This window comes from Anser cygnoides, chromosome 4 (assembly GCF_040182565.1).
Source record: "Anser cygnoides isolate HZ-2024a breed goose chromosome 4, Taihu_goose_T2T_genome, whole genome shotgun sequence".
Classification (NCBI taxonomy): domain Eukaryota; kingdom Metazoa; phylum Chordata; class Aves; order Anseriformes; family Anatidae; genus Anser; species Anser cygnoides.
In genome coordinates this window covers 79,225,103-79,245,766 of record NC_089876.1, presented here as the reverse complement: position 1 = coordinate 79,245,766, position 20,664 = coordinate 79,225,103, and the positions used below count along the sequence as shown (strand labels likewise).

Here is a 20,664-nt window from a genome sequence, read left to right as displayed (position 1 = left end):
AAGAAAAAAAAAAAGAGCAAAGTCTTTTCTGTGATACATGGAAAACGTGCATAAATCCATATCGCTGTTCCTGAGTGTTAGGATCTGCTATAACAGAGGACAATCTGGCAAAGTGCTGGAGGGACACTGTTACAAAACACATTCATGTCTTCTTAAGGTAGCCCTTCCTCTTTCTTTAAACCCTTCAGTTTTTCCTGTGACACATTCTATCTTCGGTTAAATTAACAAAACAAAACAAAAACTTAAATAAATCCTATTAAAAAATCCCTTTAACTTAATACGAATTAAAAATATAATTAAACTGCAATTTATCACTTCCACAACATTTCACAGAATCACAGAATGGCCGAGGTTGGAAGGGACCTCTGAATATCGTCTACTCCAACCCCTCTGCCGAGCAGGGTCACCTCCAGTACATTGTGCAAGATGACATCTGGGTGGGTTTTGAGTATCTCCAGAGAAGGATACTCCACAACTTCTCTGGGCAACCTGTTCCAGTGTTCTGTCACCCAATATTTCCCTCTCTGTTTCCCAGATTTCACAGTTTCATTAATTGAATCTGAACTAAATCTCCAAGTTTAACAAAAAAATTGTGGCAAACTGAAGTACTGCACTATGTATTTACTTATTTATTTATTTTGTGATTAGATAAATGCCTTCACTTTCCAAGTCATTTTCTTATCTACATAACTGACAAATACAGATTAATGGAATCCTTGAAAAAATATACAATAACTTAATGGAACTGGCAAACATTTTCTTGAAAATACCCTTTCACACTATGAACAATAATTCTACTTCAAATTCACAGAAAGAATATACATTTGCTTCACACTTTGAATTAGGTTGAAAAACATTTTAAGGTACTGAATTTGAAAACTGCTAGAAAAATTATCCACCTATGGATAAGCAGAAGGGTCACTAAAAACACATTTAAAACTGACGTATTTTAAAAGCTTATTTCTGCAGCATACTGAATAATCACAGAAAATAGGCATAAAAAAGTAAGGCCTTTTGTCTAGCAATTCTTAGTAACGAGTTGCTCTTATGTGATCGATAATAGAGAAGAAGCTAGGGGAAAGACAGAGCCAGAAGGTAGAAAACAGTGATGGAGAAGCAACAAGCAGGAAGATGGAAGAGCTGCAAATAGAAATCTCGTAGAAGGTAAGGAGAAGACCAGATGGGCTGGCAGAAAAAGCTACTCAGAGAAGCCCAAGATAATGTAATTGCTTAATTGGCTAGCATGTCTGAGCAAGGAACTGCAGGATTGCCCTTTACTTGTCTTTCCAGGCCACAGATTGCTTTAAGAAGCTTCTTTTTAGCCCTTCTGCTTTTCGGTTACTCCTTCCCCCAGTTGCGAACCTTCCCATAAATGAGAAATAGTCATTACAGAAGCAATCCAGCAGTCCTGAGACACAGAGGGTGACCTTTCCTGGTGCATAAATTGACATCAAATACAATTTCAGAACTTTAAGGAAATAATTTCACCTAAAAATTATGTTTGGAAATATTTTCCAAATGTCAGGTTTTTTTCTTCAGAAAACTGGGTCTTGCATTTGTTTTGTTGTTGTTGTTTTAAATCCAAATTGCAACAATTTATTGTATTAAACAGGACAATGTCTTTTGCTCAAAAATAAATGAAATTCAACTGCATTTTCTTAGAATATTGCCTGCTGGGAATTTGGACATTTCTGTATAAGCAAGCAAGAGTTTCAAGTTACACCAGATGATTTAGTCATGTAGGTCATGATCTAGGTATATATATATAGGTATTTCAGTCACTTCATCCTAGGAGGAGTATTTCTCAGCACCACAAAGAAAATTGGAGGCCAGGCAACAATGGCAATAAAATACGTCTGCATGCTGATCAGCTCACGAACAAAAGAAAATGAACCACTTCAGTTCCAGGAATGCAATGCTTGATTTCAATCAAAAATGCCAAACCAAAATATGTCAACATCTCTAAATGAACTTTCTTTGAAATCTTGATATTCTGCAGGCAGGCTTTAAAACTCCACATTCTCTCAAATAAAAGAAAACACTGAAATATCCTTGGGAAGGAAAATATGCAATTTCTTCTAATCTACTTGTTTCTACTCCCCAGTTTCAGAACACATCCTAAATAATGGAGGCTCTTAGCAGGGAGGTCAGAGAACGTTACAAAATGTTTAAGAGAGAATCTGAGCTCCACAGTAAGAGTAGGAAAGACATGAATCTAGGGAACCCTACCAGAGCAATGAAAATCAAAAATTTTATTTGGGGTAGAATCTTTGTAACTGAAATCTAAACAGAAATAAACACATATATAATGTAACTGTTCATGCACACACAAACACTAAAAGCAAATTCACAAAGATGTCCTGCTGTCAGAACTCAGCATTAATTTACTTTCCAATTCCAGTCAATTTGTTATCACAAATGCCCTCAATTAAAATGTTTTATCTGATATAGGGTGAACTAAAACAATCTTTTTATTCTGACGATAGAGATGCACTTAGCAGCATATAAAATAGTTATTTAATGGGTACTTAATGGCCTGAAGCTTTAAATGAATAAATCATAAATTAAAGCTTTTGTAGCCTTTTATGCTTTCCCATTTGGATCCTAAAAATACAATTTGCATTCATTATGTAGGGCTGATATACAGTACCTTGCTTCCCAATGACATTCAGCTGCATCACAATATTTGTTCCCACAGCATGCTTGATGCTGTTGCCTTTTGAAGAGCTTTTAATGCAAGGTCTAGGTCACAGCCCTTCCCTGTGGAAGATGGACAGAATGATTTCAAACTTCTCTGGGAAACTCTGAATTTGCTGAAGCACCTAGTTTCTGAGCAATCACTGACAATAAATCCATTTCTTCCTCTTCAGTGCACTTGATAATTTCAAACGAGGCAGAAGGGGGTGGATTTTCAAAACATCAAGTGAAATCTGAGCACAGAGCTTTGATAAGTAAATAATAGCCTTGCATGTGCCAGTTTCTTTCAGTGACCATTTTTCTATTTTGTGACACTACCTGAAAGAAATACCTTACAAAAAATAACCCCCCCCCCCAAAAAAAAACAAAACTTTTCTTTCCTAAATATTTTGCCTGTGTTTTAAAGTGCTTTTCTATATGTTTTTCACATCTGAATACTCACTGTAGTGAACCAGGCAGTCTCAAACTACAACACCTTTGTCACACAAAACAAACCAGGAAAAAAAAAATATAAAAAAAAAAAATGAAAATTAAGCAGGAATCTATGTAAGTTCTTAAGCACAGCAATACCTGTATTCTAAACTGAATTCAGCATGTCCTTAGACTCTACTTCTATACCTGGCAGCTGTTAGTTTATGTCCTGGTCCTTCTTCCTGTGATAGGAAAGGTGACACCATGCTCCCCGCCATCCGCAGCCACAGCTAGATAGAAAAGATCCATGGGAGGTAACCACAACAGTCTTTTACACGCTGTTTGGAAAGGGGAGGAAAAAAAGTCACAACAGATTTCCCTCTAACTTTTGTTCAAGGTATTTATAAAATAAAAAGTGTCTTGCCAAAGCACGTACACCTCACATTGCTCGGTAGTTGCTACCAGCTTTCAACACAGCACCTGCCTTAAAGGAAGCAAAACCAGGAGTTCACAGGTTCACACCACTTAATTTTTGACTTTGCTCTAGCAGATTTATGCTGTTTTGTGCAGAGAGAGTACACAGTGCTGCTCCACAGGCAACTTACATATGGGACCCTGAAAAAACCAGGGTAGAGGGAAGGAGGAAACTGACTGTCCTGTATCACTTTACCCCTGCATGTGCAAAGCATGAAGCTTGCCTCTTGGTGGCCTTTCCTCAAAACCCCCAGTAACAAAGCCTCTCTTCCCATCATTTCTATCTAATAGGCTGCCCTTAAATCTGTCCAAATAGGAAGACAGTTCTGGTAGTAACTAAGGTGTTTTTTTGTTTTGTTCTAACCAGTAATTATACCTCATGCAATGCTCATTTTATTATTAGTTTTTTTTGTTAAGAGTTCTCCCTGGACAGATGGAATCAGAGTCAATCACCTTGTTGAGGAGTCATCCTTATACACAAATACTGCTGCTGCTTGAATCCTGCACATTATTCAGTCTCCCTTCTTCCTGAGTCACTGTGGCGTTCAGTATATCAGTAATTTGGTGATTTAAAACAAACAAACAAAAAAAAACAAAGCGCACACACATTCACGTACATATATTTAGAGATTCATTTTGTGTTAGAAATATTCTTTTTTATAAGAATATTTACCTAAATAAAAATAATTTCTAAACAGAAATGTTCCAGGCTAAAAATATCAAAACCAGAAGAACTTCATTGTTTACTCAATATGTTTTGAAGTTCCAAAATCGAATTTGTATTTTTTTCTAAAATAAGTAATGCAATTAATTTTAATACTACAGAAAGGATTTTAATACTACTACCAAAAAATTGTTCTAACAATTTCAATCAATTTTCTATTTTTTCACTTCTGAATTACTTCCAAACATCCTGTTTTATCTTTCTGTTTATCACTGCTATCTGTTGACAAGGCATTTTCAGATGTTTTTGATGGTTACACGTAAATGGGGATTGGGGGATTTGTTGACCCATAATGTGGTGTGCTTCCATTTTTTCCTCGTGTACTGTATTATTAGTATTTACCTCATTTTTATATACACTGTCATCTCTGGTCATTTCAGTCGTTACTGCTTTCTGTGCAGTTTCCTCCCTGTAGAGATCTAGGTTTGCAATAATTCTCCCGACTGATTAGTTTTGAAAGTACCATGTTGCATTTCCTCTTGTTCTCTCTCATGCCCATTTTCAGCTTCTTCTATACTGCAAGCCTAACAGGATTATATAATAACAATATTGGTATCTCAAATGATATCTGAGAGCTTACATCCTCTTATTTATTTATTATGATATCTATCATAGAATCATAAAGGTTGGAAAAAACCTACCTCCAAGATCATCTGGTCCAACCACCCCCCTACCACTGATATTACTCACTAAACCATGTCCCTAAGTACCACATCCAACCTTTCCTTAAACACCCCCAGGGACACATTGACTATCATTAGCCAATGAACTTCTTTTTTCCCCCATAAGTAGCACGGGCTATTTTATTTTCTCCAAAACTTTATTGCATTTTTTTTTTTTTTTTTTTTTTTACAAAAATAATCTTTTAATATCATATAAATGAATATGTGAACCTTATCATAAAAAATGTGTTTAAGAAAAAAGACATAAAATTAAGAAAAGGGTAGAAAAATTTAAGTGATATTTCTAAGTGCACTGAGTCTTTCAAAAACAGATTTCCAGTTCTGTACTTTAATGTGTATGATACAGTCAAATCTACACAGACTTTTTCATCTGCTTCAGGATTATATTCGTTTTATAAATGTGATTTATTATTATTTTTAATTGTTAGAAGATGCCTACTCCTTGTCCAGCTGCCTTTGGGATTGCCAGTACAATTTGTAGTGTAAATAGTTAAAAAAGCAGAGCAGTATCATAGTCTGCATTCTACAAATCTTGCAAAATTGAAATTTGAGTAAAACAAACAAACAAAAAACAACTTGTAAACCATTATCAGACCTTCAGAAATCAATCTGCTTACAGTCTTCATATTTTCGTCATCTTTCAGTGACTTTGGACGCTTTGAAGAACGGTTCTATGATTGCCTGCAAAGAAAGGACTTAAAAATATTGCATAAAATTAAGTTCTCTCATCTTCCTTAATACAAATTCATTATAAATGGTTTATTAAATGCTCTGACTAGTCATCACATACTTTTGCTGAATTTATATATGACAAGTACTGGAACAGACCTAATTAGAGTCATGACAGTCTGAACTATTATTGGGGTGCTATCATATGCCAGCTGCGTAATATATATATTTTTTTTATTTATAAAGGTTAATGTTTAACAAACTTTTTATAATTAGAAAAGCTAACTGCATTTTTTGTGGTTTGCATCTCTATTGCCAGAGCAATTTCCAGATGATATCCATAATGCATCCTTCTTTATGGACGGAGCCCTTTCTTCTTATTGTTATGTAGTCTACCAAAGCACCGAACACACCTTCTGGTAGTTACTAATATTAGAAGGTGCTTCCTATGTTAGCTCTTTACAAGGTGAGGAGTAGGACGAAAATTACAGGGAGTGGTCTCCAGTCTCCCATCTGTAATGCTTGGCGATTCGCACGATAGAGAAACAAACACTTCAAATCACTTGAGAGCAGATTTCCTACCTATCGCACCATTCTGAGGAATTTACAAAGACGATATAACCCAATAACTTTTTTTTTCTCCTGCTCTACTGACACAAATATTTCTGAATTAAAATAATGTAGTGGCACCCTAATGCACAAGTTACGTTTCACTCAGAAGTGAATTATATAATTTATTTATAATTTATATAATTATATTTAATAAATATAAAATTTAGAATTTTATTATGATTTATATATTATAAAATCTACAGCAATATTGTAGATTGTATAATGAGTGTTTTATGAGAAATCAAGATTACAAGGCACCTTGTCTAAATATTTTAGAACTGTTGTGTTATAACACAGAGGATTAGCTCTAAAAGGCCCCAAAAGTTGCTTCAGCAATGTTTATGCGTTATCAGTGAGTTTTCCCCCAGAACTGCTACTTTCATTGTTACTTTCCTCTCCTTGTTTCTAACTATTCTGCCCTTATTCTATTCTACCTTTATTATCCCTTCTTGACTCTAAATTTGGATTATCTCAAGATCCTTGTTATATAAGAACTTATTTTAAGCCCTGACACATTTAAAAGGTATTCAGCTTTTTTGATGCATGGCTTTTCTGCATGAAAGTATTGCTATTATCACAGTAAATGATCCTTAGATTGAGTAGTGCCATAGTGACTGAAGAAAGTCAAAGTCCAGTTAACATGCAAACAGCCCCATTTATTGATTTACAAGAATATGACTTGAATAGTGTTTCTGAATGATTTATTTTGCACACTAAATATTACTATATTTAGAATAGTTTAAAAGGACTGTTTTTATCTCCCACGTTACTCATGAGCTAACAGGAAACTCCAATTAAGTAAATTCTTACCTTAACTTTAGACCAGGATATTTCCAAAAAGAGTGTTCAGCCTGCTCTCAAGAGAATCTGACTTGTTAGACTTGACCTTGTTCCAGCATGGAGTCAGACCATGCCTGGGAAGTCTTCCCTGGTTCCACGAGGCAGACACAAGCTGCAAAATCCAGGCTTCAGTAAGGAAAGACAATTGTGCCCTGGATCCTTCTGCTGGAGCAGACTGTATTAACTAAATGAATTTAAAATGTATTTATTTTTTTGTGTATAGTAGCTGTACTGAATGACTCTGTGACTTTTTCTTCTTTTATACACATAAATAGTTAGTCATCTGAATATAAAGTTGCCCCAAAGTTTTGTTACTGTTTTTGTTGGTGTATTATCAGAAAGACAACCATTTTAAGAGGCAGAATTCTTAAAAACAAAAGAAACAAAAAAAGCTGCACTTAGAGCAAAAGTAAGAATAAGGAAAGAAACTAGCAAGAGATGCACTAAACAGAATTTGATTTATTTCACGAGTTAATACAATCAGATAAAGTATTTGGGATCAGACTAAGCACCTTCTTCAAGAAGCCTGCACAGTATGCACTTTCATTTATACCTGCTCATGTTATAAAATGGCATCCAACAACCATTAGGCTCCATTTTTCATAAATATTATTGATAGCTTCTTTCTTGAATGATTACCTCCCGTGAACCTGGAATGAATAAAAATGATGAGACGTGCAGATAAACCATGACTGAAATTTTTCATGAGACTTACATAAAACAGGTGATTAGCAGTGAAAAGATGCATTTAATAGAAGTTATAGTAATGTTTCTTTATTCATGAGATGGTCCAAGTCCTTGAACTTCCACAGAAACCTCTGAAGCTCTGGCAGTCTGCACCAGCTATAGCTGTACTCTTTAGCACCAATTCAGCAAGCACTTTGCTGATCAGTAACACACTGACTGGCATTGGTAAACTGGGAAAAGTGCTGTGCAGCTTTCTGACATAATTTCAGCAACTGGCCAGAGTTCCCTTATGTTTAATACTGTCAATCACAATTATCTGTTTTTAAATCTATTTTTTCTATGGATTCCTAAAACTAATGAGGATTCCATAACCAGATATCAATGTCTGACTCAGACATCTGTTTGTCCTAAAGGAAGGGGGGGGAAATTTAAAAAAATCCAGCATTGCAGTTTTCTTTCTTCTCATTATACACTATGTTGAAAATAATTTTGCCATTCCTGTATCTGAAGACAGTCGCAAAACTCCACGCAAAATAATTATTTCAAAGTAAGTAGTAAAGCACTACTTCTAAAATAGTTCTAAAAAATGTTAGATGTTAACTTTTTTTTTCCTCAGAGAATGGTAACCTTATTTTTAAAACTTAAAAATGGGGAAAATAAATAATATGCATACCTTTATCCTTTCCCATTTTAGGAGCGGTTCTCCTGCTGCACTGCACTAATTACATAATCTTAGACAAATAAAAAAATCTCAAATTTCATTACATATTTTTGCATGAATAACACTGCCAAAGAAATCTTTCCTTAACAGTGAGTTAATTGATGTGGCAATTTTGCTAGTGAATATCAAGTATGATCAAGTGTGGATCAGGACATGGCAGTAAAAGAAACACAAGTTAAAAATAGGAGAAAATTATTTCACTAATGTGTGTATATCCTTCTTTAGAAGTCATAATTAAACAAGGCATTATCCTTTTTTTAAATGTATTGATTATTTTTTAATGAGTGGTATGAGTTTTAATTAAATACTTAATTCAGGTCACAAAGGCCTAAACATTTTTTTTTCAAGTTAATTTTTTGATCCAGCAACATAAGAATTTTGCGAGGCTAATAGATGGGCTTATGCCACTGAATTACTTAACGAATTGAATCTAATCCACCTACAGCAAGTCATATGTTATTCATGACAAAACATACTTAGCACAGAGCTTTTAGACCTGAGAAATATATATTTTAAAATTAATCCTCCATAACTAAATACCAATACTAAAAAACAAAGCAAAACAAAAACAATACAATACAATACTTTACAATACAATACAAAGTTTTTCAAACGGACTTCTACCATTCTACCCTTTCGCAAATCAGTTGTTTGGCTGTTTTGTTCTATTTTGGCTCAAAATGCCTGACATCTTGGTGAGTCCATCATCAGGATAGAGCTGTTCACTTCACAGGCCTCAATCCCAAACCATTAACGTCAGTGAAGGGTTTTTATTGATTGTAGTGGATGGCAGAACAAGCGGTACCGAGGATTTGTTCAAATTGCTTTTGATGTGCTCTGTCTTTTTTCCTTTAGCGACTTGTGTAATCACAGTCATAGAAAGTTTAGCCTAATTTATTACTGATTTAGAAGTGGATTTTTCAAAGAATTGCCTAAAGAGTGTTCTTTCGGATACCTAACTATTCCTAAGAATCAAAAATTTCTCTGGTTTTGTTGCTTTTTCAGACCATCAGATCTCTCGTGCCTTCACAGAATGGCTCTAAGTAGAAGCTTGTGGCAATTTGAAGGTCTTATACTGCAGGGAGGTGAAGTTAAGATAAATTAAGGAGTGTATTTATGACTTTTGTTGTTCCAATTTACTAGGAAAAGTTAATGAATTAAAGTCAACTGATATATACAGATAATCTTACCCTAAAAGTTCAACCAACTACTTTTTGAACCAATGTACATTCACACTGTATGAGCAATAACACTATGATCAGCAGCAGAGGATTTTAGTTCAATCTGTAAATAATACATTTCCTTGTTCAGGTGACATCAAGGCTTGTGTCATTCTTCCCTTCTTCTTGCCTTTGAATCACATTACTAGTTAACATAAGGCAATTACAGTGCAGCAGCAGGTACGCTCACAGGTGAAGAGCAGCCAGAAGAACAGAGCAGACAAGTTTTCCTTCAGTTGGTCTCCTTATGTGAGCAATGTAGATACCAAACATTTTTCGTTGTCACCTCCAAAGCCAAAATGTTATCAAGACGTTGCACACAGAAAATGATTTTTAGCTTTCCCAGTGAGTAAATTAATTGCAATTGCACTTTAAAAATTAATGGGAAATGAATGAGATTATTTTGGATCCTGCTGTTGCCTGCATAAAGACAATACTGTCAGTGGTAGACACGGGCAACTGCATATTGCACCCCAGGGCGCCAAGGCTTTGCAGTAACAAACAATTATGCATTCCTGCCCACTCTGAACCTGTGATAATACCTCTTCCAAAGCTATTAAATATGCATCTGTGTCCAGAGTGAGTCCTGCATGCTTGGGTATGACAGATGAGAGCGAAAGGTTTTTTGCCTTTTTTTTGGTGGAGAGGGTTATTCTAAGTAGCTATTTCCCTCACTCACACCTCATCATAAAGATTGGTTTTCTCAAGTTGGACTCAAGAAGGATTTATTGGCTTGAAAGTGTTCTCACCAGTGACACCAAAATGAATTTTTAAAGTACAGATTCTCACAGGTACAAAGGGTGGATGAGAGTTGCTCATGAAAAAGTGCCACGCTTTTGGAGGTAGTCAACAGGAGGACTTTTCTGTAATTTTCCATCCTACTTGCATCCAAAACCAGATGTTTCTGCCTGCGGTCTGCTATCAGATCCTTTTCACCTGGATGTTTTAGGAAGGAAGAATTATGTTGACTTCGTAATTCACCTCAGATTTTTCAGTCCTAATCTTATCTTGTTTGATGTTGCCTTTACTGCCCTGAAACTTCATGGTATGATGCTTGAAAAAGCTCCTCCTGCATTGTTAACTTGCCAAATATTCATACAGTCATAACATCCCACACACCTCCACACCTGTTTTTCTCTGTTATTTATTTCCAATTTATTCATCCAAGCTTTTTCTAGGCTTAAATTAAACTGGCTGCTCTACAACTTCATTGCGCTTCTTATTTATAACTTCCACCCACTAAGCAATATTCCCTGATAAGTCAGAAGACTATCAATCTGTTCTATTTTCTTTTCTTTTCATTTTTCACCTTTTGTTTCTCCCCTTTTCCTGATATTTGTAAGCATTGCAGCAATCTCTGTAGCTAGGTTTATACTTTGTCTGGTTCACATCACATAGAATACCTTGATTGTTTTACATGCAAAATAAATAGTTTCTACTTGAACTCGGTATTTCCAGAAGATGACATTGTTTTAATTATTATGAAAAACATTTTGTCTGGAAAATATGTTATCTATCATTATAAGACTATCTGCTAATTCTAGCCACATTCATCAACACATTTGGTTCAGAAAAAAATTTGAATGAAAGGGAATAGACTAGAATGCTGTAACCCTCTCATACCCTACCGCTCTCTGGCTAAAGCGCTTCATGCTGAACATCAGAAATCTGCATTGCAGGTTCCAGTCTGTGAGGATTTTTACCTACTGCAATCCACCTGCCAGTGACGTTTTCCCCTCATCAGACTGGTAGGCATGCTAAGGCATGATATTGGGGATCTTTTATTTTTTTTCAGTATTTAAATGTCCGCTAAACATAAACCATTTAAGAGGGATAGGAATATCAATTTGTTCCTACGAAAGTTTTGAAAGTTTGCCCCTTCAGTTGTATCTTCAACCATTTTTCTTAGACTTCTTAAAATACAATACTCTAGTTTTCTTAAACTTCTTAAAGTACAATACTCCAGTTGGACCAAAAATAATAATATTCTAAATAACAAAATAATTGTAGTGAAGGTGTGTATTTTCTTTCGGTCAAACAAAAACATACAGAAAAAAAAATTAAGGCTTGTATTTTCCTTTGATGAAATGGCCAACAACAACAACAACCAAAACACTCTCTGAATCATGCTTAATAAAGATGCTTTAGGTTTTGTATTTAGTAGCCAAAGGAATAAATCACTTTTGAGCAGCACTATATACTAGAAAAGAAACATTGTTGTACCCTTAATTATCCCATGTCAACTATCCTCATTATTTTCTTTTTGCATATGCATTAAAATTTAAATTTAGTTTTATGTTTAAATATAATTTTGTATTTAATTTTAAGAAAATCATAGCTGGAAGTTTTGAGAGAACAGATAAACTGAGCATTTTGATTAACAGAATATTTTGGCTTTGTTTTCATTCCATCTTTTGTGTTTTGCCATTTCTGTTTTCTTCCAGCGTTAACAAATGTATATGTGTGCGCCTGCATACACACAGAGCTGGGAGATTTTGTGTTGTAAAGTTCTACACAAAATAGGGGGGCTTGCCAGAGGTTAAACCTCAGCTTCCACTTCTGATATTGATCTGGAGATTGAGTAAATTATGTTACCTTGAACTAGAACTCCTTGGATTTAATTTAAAATGTGATTTGGTTCATCCCTCCTACCTTTTTGTTTGTTTGTTTTTACTTAAACATATGTTATGACTTGTAAACACAAGAGTTTCCCTTTGTTTTACGGAGAGAAAAAAATGGAAGCAATGGTTAAAGCTGAAATCTTTCAGCATTTCCTGCTTTATATTTTGAGATGAGTCCTAGGCATTTTGGCATAAGTTTTTTTTAAAGCTTTCAGAATTCCTTTGGTTTCTTTGTATCCATTTAATTGCATATGGCAATATTGTATGACATAACTGTGGAAAGACCACAAAAATAGTGTTTGTTGTTAAGAGACTGGCTAACCCCAAAATCTCCACCATAAATGCTTAACATTGCCAAAGTGGCCCAGAGCAGGACACTGCTGGTAGCTCACCTGTCCCTGATTTCAGTTGCAATGAAAGGAGATCATTTCATCTCACTGACATGGTAGGGGCTTGCCCAGGCACTTCCCCATCAGGTACTGAATGAAAGTCCCAGATCCATTTCCTATAGGATGCTGCAAAGCCTGCCAGGAGCAATAGCTTTCAGTGGAGCATTTGAATCAGGCGCTCAGGTGGAAAGCTTTCAACTGCTGCTTGGCCCCTTCAGCCATCCAATCCACCAGTCCAGAGTTTCTCTGAAATAGAAGAAAACACATGCACTATTAAAACTCCTATGCATATTGGAAGAGTCCGTCTGAAAAAAATTAAAAATGTATTATGCTGCATTCTCCACAAGGCTTGAAAATAAAGTGTTGCAATAATGAAATATTAATACTTAGAGCAGTGAACCAAAACCTCAGAACATAATACATCACACTACAAGTTACTCACTAAAACTTACCATTCTGCGCTTTTGGACTAAATGTGCTAACATAGAAAAGGGAAATGGTAAGGACTACATTTTTACCTCCCAGTATCAAAAATAGAATCGTTTTTAATTAAACTTTGATTTATATATGATAGAGTGATTTTTTAATCGTTATCGTTCACCTTTCATGCAAAATTTACTTATTGTGTAAGGGAAGCGTAACAGAAACTTGTAAAATAAAATTAAAAAATAGGTGCCATTTCTTCAGAAAGATCTTCAGGTACTATTGTAATTTTCTGTAGCATTCATAAGATTTCAAAAGACACCTCCTTGCCTGGATATGCTACCTCCAAACTTAGGACAACACAGCAAAAGCTGTGGAAGGAGTGACAGAGCAGGGCACTCTGGTTAGAGCCACCAAAGCTGGAGGCATTTCTCTTACTTTTCTGTGTAGACACCAGGACCTTTGCTCATGCAGACAGAGGAAATTAATCCAGCAGATCCTCAGAAGCAGTGTTGAAGTTTGGTTTACAAGTGTACACCGTAAGAGAGGATTATTGTCATTTCAAATCATGTTTCATTCTCATCTCAGCAGTATGATTCCTTGCTAGTTTCCACCTTCCAGAAATAGTGAACTAGAGGTAAGACATAGACAACAGCTGCAGCCACCCAAAACACAAAATACTAACAACAGCGAAGATGAGCTAAGTGGGAGAGACTGATGGACAGAAGAGTAACTGAGGGAACAGGAGTTTCTGTCTTGATAAAGAATGTCTCACTCAATACTAAATGGAAAAGAAAAAGTAACCTCAAATGACTGGTAGCCACCAGATTCAACAACAGCAAGTGCATGCGATTTTCACAGCAACTTGAGACAACAATTAGCACCCACAGCATCTTGTGGCTCTCAGCAATGCCACGTGGATTAGACACATCAAACGTTCTTTCACGGTGGAAGTTTTCATTTTTCTATTCCCTTTGGGAAACCCAAAAGAAAGAAGAAAATCTCATAGCATAAATATACCAAGCCAACAGATATGAAAACAAAGCAAAGTGAAGCTCTGAGGAAAGCATATGAGTAGAACATTAGCAGCAGCATGACATATTTGACAGTCTTGAGAGCATTGTTTATGATAGAAGCCAGAAAGTTCACAAGTAATGAGGAAGGTATGCCTAGCAAGATGAAATGGCAAAAGTGACAAAGGCAAATGGAGAACAGCAACAGGATTATGCAAAAGAGACCGTGATTAAGATTCAAAGAGAGAGAGAGAGATTATGGTAGATGATGGCCTGATTCAGCATAATAGGGATAAAATAATCATCATACATGAATAGTCTGAATTAAAAAAAAAAAAGAAAAAGAGAGAAATGTCAGCAATATGCACCAAAAAAAAATAAAATAAAAGGGGTGGCAGGAATATAGTGAATACTTCAAATGCAGCCTTTTTGAAGGTAATAGCTGTTGTTAGAACTGTCATCTATAAGCCAGTCAAAAGACAGATGTACTTGAAATGTCTTGCCCAATAAAGATCCCACATGTCACTCAAAGCGATCTGACTATTTATTACAGAATTTGTAATGGTAACATGAAAAAAGGCATGGAACGATACAACAGACAGATGGACTGCTTGCTACATATGTCATTTAATATCAATCAGTGACTAGAATTTATTAACACACTTTATGCTTTAATGGATTGAACAAGCTTAAAAACATTCAAAGCAGTAGATAGTAGGTGATGATTAAAATGCAAGGCACACGGTTTCAAAAAGTAAAATAATCTCCAGATAATAGGTAGTATAATCTACTAAAAAATAAACAAAAATTGAGTGAGGTCTACTTTGAAGAACAAAGGTTGTTTCGCTGCCAGTGAAACATCTTCATAGGAAGATGAACTGAATACCAGCATTATATTTATATTACTGTTTGCTTTTTCTTCACCTGAGTCTGCTTGTTCCCTTAAATTTTAGGTACGCTTCTTGCAAAATACCTGATGCAAACAGGGAAGAATGAATCCACCCAGGAATGCCCTCACAGAGGGAACGCCCAGCTGCTGGCGATACCGCAGCTATCACTGTTTATCCCAAGTACCAGCTAGCACATCTTTATCTTTCCATTTGTGCCGCCTGCAAATTATCTGTCAAAGCAACTCTAATTCAGCACCACTGCATATTATATATAATGCTTGTAGGATGAATTCACCAAACAGTATTTATTATACTGAAAAAGACTAGAAACTTTTCCTCATTCCCTCTTTTATCATAACCCTTCATCCAGTTTAGAGCAACCAGCTCTGGTGAATACTTATTTTTGGTTTTTCCAGTGAGTTACCTGTAAGGCAAGTTATTTATGTAAAAGCAGAACAGAACTTTTCTAGAAAAAAAAAAAGTTATTCTTATTTAATCTCTTAACAGAGCAACATGTTAACAACTTCAGGATGAGAAAAATGCAGAAAAAAGAATACAATGACCTCGCTGTATAAATTTAATTCTAAAATAGGGAAATCCAAGTATAATGACTGTCAATTGTTATCATGAATGAAGAAATATACATAATACACTATTATAACTGTTTAAACTATTTTGAGTTACTGTGAATAAGAATCCAGATTTCCCTGAAAATCTCATATTATCATAAATGTCCAGTGGCAGAAATTCTGAAGAATTTACTAGTGAAACTAAAGACTGTTTGGTGTCAAAAAGTACACTTGTATTTAATGGATTTTGGAAGACAATTGCCTTATGCTGCTTTGCAAAGTGCAACTCTGTTCTGTAGGTTGGTTCCATGATTTTAGATGAAATATATTCCTGGTTTGTTTTTATATTAGTGCTCTGTCTTCCCAGCTACAGCAATAGGAAAGATCACAATTATGCTATGAAATTAATCACGTAAGTAACAAAACAAATATTGATCACTCTCTCACTCTGGGGGCAGACTAGCATTATCGTACCACTTTCCTGAATACTGTTTTTTGACAATGGAGAGAATATTCTAAAAAAAATGAAAGAGGACTTTTTTATCCTCTGCTTCTTCCCCTATTTTTTCATAGTTTTTTAATAAATCCTTTCAGCATTGTTTACATAACAATACTCTTAAAAACTAAAAAGATGAAAACAAATAGTTTCAATCACATTCCAGCAGGATGCTTGAGAATGAAAAACTTCAGACCTTTGTAATTTACCATGAGAAGATACTTTTCTTATTGTACTGACAATGTCAGAAGATGTAATTTTTGCCATCTCTGTAAAATTACTTATCCACTTACTTTTGTGCACACAAACAAACGTCCCTGAAATAGACACCAACTTCATGCATATCCTCAACCCTTTGAAAAATGTGTGTGCACGTGTGTGTGTATTTATCTCCCTCCAGTTCACACAAGCTGAGGATCTGGCTTTTTTCTTCAAACCCAGTTGCTTAGCAACTCATGGAAAGATAGAGCATTTTTAGAAAATAAGTCCTAGTTGTTTAACAACAGAGTTTTAAGATTTAAAATTGTGTGTGGTTTTTTTTGGTTTTTTTTTGTTTGTTTGTTTGTTTTTTGTTTTAATTCCTGAGACTTAGTTACTCAAATTTTGAGAAAATCATACTCCCACTGAAATCAAGGGAAGATCTTTCACTTATTTTGAAAGGTAGAATTTTCTGTTTGTTGCTTTTCCTGTTTCTTTATGTTTTAAAGCCAGCATTGATCGTGATATAGTACTATTTCCCATAGCGTGAAAGGTGCTGAATATGTTCACAGGCTTCAGTTATGCCTTCTCTGAAAATGATTCTTTCATGAGTACTTATGAGAAATGACAAATGACATTCATAATATGCCATGTCACTGGAGTACTAATCAAATTAGACTTACTACCTTTGCAATCACAGGTGGGTCTTCATGTTTTATATCTGAACACAATATGAGTCAAGTTCGCTTGCCAGAACACTGCTCCCATCCTCATAAAAGTATATGACAGATATAACAAGCATTTTGGGAGTAGGCAGGTGCAGTACAATACGGACACAGGAAGTCTAATGAAAATATAAACCAGACTGTTTTCCTCACTAAAAGCTGTATTTCTATTAGCAATTCAGAAAAATATCAACGGCAATCAATTAAGAGTGATTTGGAGAAGACATTCTGCAGGTGTATGAGATTAATTATAATCACATTAGTTTACCGATGTGCTAATTCTGTGTATTTATTTAGATGGCATAGCATGGCTTGCCTCTAACATTAATGTCTGGTTTTTATTTCCTACTGTGTGAAATGAGAAAGACAAAATGCTACAAAAATTTGTTTTGCCTAATGAAAAGGCTTGTGCTTTAGTGCTTACAAATTGTGATTCAAAAACCAGGACTGAAAGTAGTCTGAGAAATACATCATTTACCATTTGATTAAAACACTTAAATAAGTCCCGACCTGTTAAGAATAATAAGTAGGTTCTCAGCACATGATATCTAATCCAATTATTTTTAAGAACTCCTAGAAATATAGCTAAGCATTATCACCTTTGCCCCCAAATCATTGCAGTAACACAGCAAATGAATAATTCAGGCAAATAGTATTAGCAATTAAATTATAACTTTCCCAAGAGAATACACTATCATGCATCATTGAATAAAACGATATCCAAAAAATAAATTTCATAACCATCTCACCAGGTAGACACTTTGGAATAAGGTGTTACACGTAGAGATAAATGTGATAATATAGGACTCAAATATTTGAAACTCATTGAATACAAAATACATTATGGCTTCTAACAGTTCCAGTTGAACTGTGCCACCTGAAATAATGTTTTATAAATTTTCAATGTTTTGCAAACATTAAAAAATTTTAGCCTCAATCTGTCAGATTTCATTTTCTTTTTCCTAATGGGTCTCACTTTTCACCTTTATGGTTACTGCTTTAGAGTAGTGCTAAGCTGAATCTAATACAAACCATCTTAGCAGATCCTCATTTACATATTTTGGTTAATTTAGCTATTTTTAGCTCAAGGAAATGCTTTTTGTTAAATTGAGACATTCATACACTGAATGTCATATCCATTTTGCTAGGAATTTTCACCAAAGGATGAGGAGAAAAGGAAGAAAAAGCAATCTATATTCTATATAGATTCTCTCTATATATATTCTATACATATTCTATATTCTGAGCAAAATACGTATTCTCAGAATCATGCAAATTTTATCATTTGTGTCCAGTGAACTATAGAACAGTTAAGTATCAGTTAACAGTAGGTTAAGATCATCTACATCCAACAGGATGGTGATAAAAGATACAAGCGAATTTGAGGGAAATTATGGATTTTCTTGGGGTTAATTCTGTTTTCCTTAGTGAATCTGGTAGTTGCAAAGGGAAACTTTCTTCATGAGACAAGCATTTGAGAATGTTTTCAGAAGGATATTTCTACAAGGAAAGAGTTGTTCTTTTGAAGGCAAGAATAGAGGCTACACCAACAGAATGACTCACAATTTCAATTTAAGATTAAGCCTGCATTGACAGTGTCCAGAATCTCTCTCTTTTTTTTTTTTTTTGTCTTTTGCACAAGGAACAGTAACCTGAAGAGAGAAGACTGATTTAGAATGAAAGTGAGCTATCGCAGTTAGATGGGGCAGCCCCTCAGTCATAACTAGATCACATCTTGCAGATAGTTTAGTCACAGCTATAACTAATTAGGGACACAGGCCCTTGGAGCAGCAATAGCATATATGCTTGTCTTGGAGGGCAGAAAAGAAGGCGACTTCGTGTGAAAAATCCCATAAAAATATGCTATCACTATACCATTTTGATCCATAAAAGTTATCTTGCTCTACTCACAATTTTACAGGTAAATTTAAATTAGTTTCAAAAAAAGAAAAAAAAAGCTTTCACTATCTTTTTACAAACTTTCACTTTTTTCACTCCTTGACAAATATGTATGTGGGTATTAGATCCATGTAGAAGAGATCAAAATGAGGCCTATTGTATTGATCCAAACTGACCTGGAAAAGTTGCATGAATTGGATACACAAATGGCTCAACAAGTGTTGATGATGAAAAAAAAAATTTGGCTATTCTTTGTATGATTATTAAAAATTACTGCTTTGCAATAATTTAAGAATAAAAGGGTCAGATCAGAGCAAGGACATCATCATTTAAAAATGTAATGTGATCTTAAATAGAATTAAAAACTGTAATTAAATAAAGTTGCTCAGTGATATACACCCTGCCCCTCTGACCACTTGGAAGTGTACCAAGTTGTGGCTCAATTTGTCAGTTGGAAACTCTGTCACACATTTACTTAGCTTACATCATTTAGAAAATAAATGTAATGAGCTATAGTAATTCACTAGTGGTTTCAAAACCTAGCCTGCTTTCAAAATCTGAACAGAAACTTCTGTGATAGTCTACAAAGATTCCAACTGAACCACTGAATACTAGAAATCTAGCTGTTAACAGTCTTCAGTATGTCATTGAGATCATCATTTAGGCATTAGTTGGTTCATGCAATCATGTCTCAACATCATTCCCTGGTTTGCTGTTGAAATCAAAAAAAAAAAAATCAGTTGGATCTCCAGAAATCATGCTTAGGGAGCCTAAATTTATTTCTTACTCCCCAAAACAATTCTGTCACTTCCAAGCCTTTCTCTGAATTCTCAAGAACTAGAATTTTCCATAAAATATCCACAAGGAGCATAATGATTTTAACAGTTCCACCAATTTCGAGTTTGGTGAAAAAATAGATGACCAGTTTATTCAGGCACCATGAAAGTCTTGTCCTGTCTCCTTTCTAAGGCCATATCAGCTATGAGGCCAGAACATGGCCTATGACTGTAGAGAATTGCTTTCCTCCAAGTCCCCCCAAATACTCTACTGTTCTAGATATCCATGAAAAGTCAAGTTGCCAGTCCCAAAATCTTCCAAGCCAAGTCTTTGTAAAATTCAGGTATGTCCAACTTTCAGGTTCTTAAATGTGTCTTTTCAGTATCTAGTGCTCTTATACCCTTCAGGATCTATGTCTCTTCATCAGGTTACACAAATGCACAGATTCGTATGTGAACAAATGCAGAATCTGGCTTTTCCTCAGGTACTAACCAAGAATATTTTTTGATATTTCTTGTTGTTTCAAATTATTAATCCCATCTTTCTAACCCATCACAGATCAATATTACTGGTCAAGATTATGTACATTTCCAATGGACTGAGAAAAAAACAAACTTATCGTTTTTACCACAATTGTGAGGAAAGGTTGCATAATTATCCCTTTCCGAGGCATGATGACTAATATGGGCTAGAGCAAGCTCTGTAACAAGCACTTCAACATCACGTGATTTTGAGACATATTATTTGATCAGATGCAGATGAATTTTCTAGTAAGATACAAAACATGCCTAATATGAATAGATTTTCCAACTACTTCACACCCCTGCTCAAAAAAAAAAAAAGCAGAAACATTTAAAAATCTCCAACATATTTTCTCATTTCTCATTACAAATTATCCTTTTCTCACTTTAAACCATCATTTCTTG

General features: G+C 34.9%; 1 long non-coding RNA gene across 4 annotated transcripts in view; it reads right to left on the bottom strand.

Moving 5' to 3' along the window:
* The window catches only part of LOC106038630 (uncharacterized), a 201,598-nt gene that overhangs the window by 26,388 nt on the left and 154,546 nt on the right, over positions 1-20,664 (bottom strand). For all 4 annotated transcript variants that reach the window (XR_010831306.1, XR_010831307.1, XR_010831305.1 and 1 more), the window contains 8 exons: positions 12,752-12,994; positions 7,664-7,760; positions 7,081-7,222; positions 5,585-5,684; positions 4,649-4,830; positions 4,036-4,118; positions 3,316-3,446; positions 2,651-2,760 (listed from right to left, as the gene is read on the bottom strand). This is a non-coding gene — a long non-coding RNA (uncharacterized lncRNA). The remainder of the gene's footprint in view (positions 1-2,650; positions 2,761-3,315; positions 3,447-4,035; positions 4,119-4,648; positions 4,831-5,584; positions 5,685-7,080; positions 7,223-7,663; positions 7,761-12,751; positions 12,995-20,664) is intronic.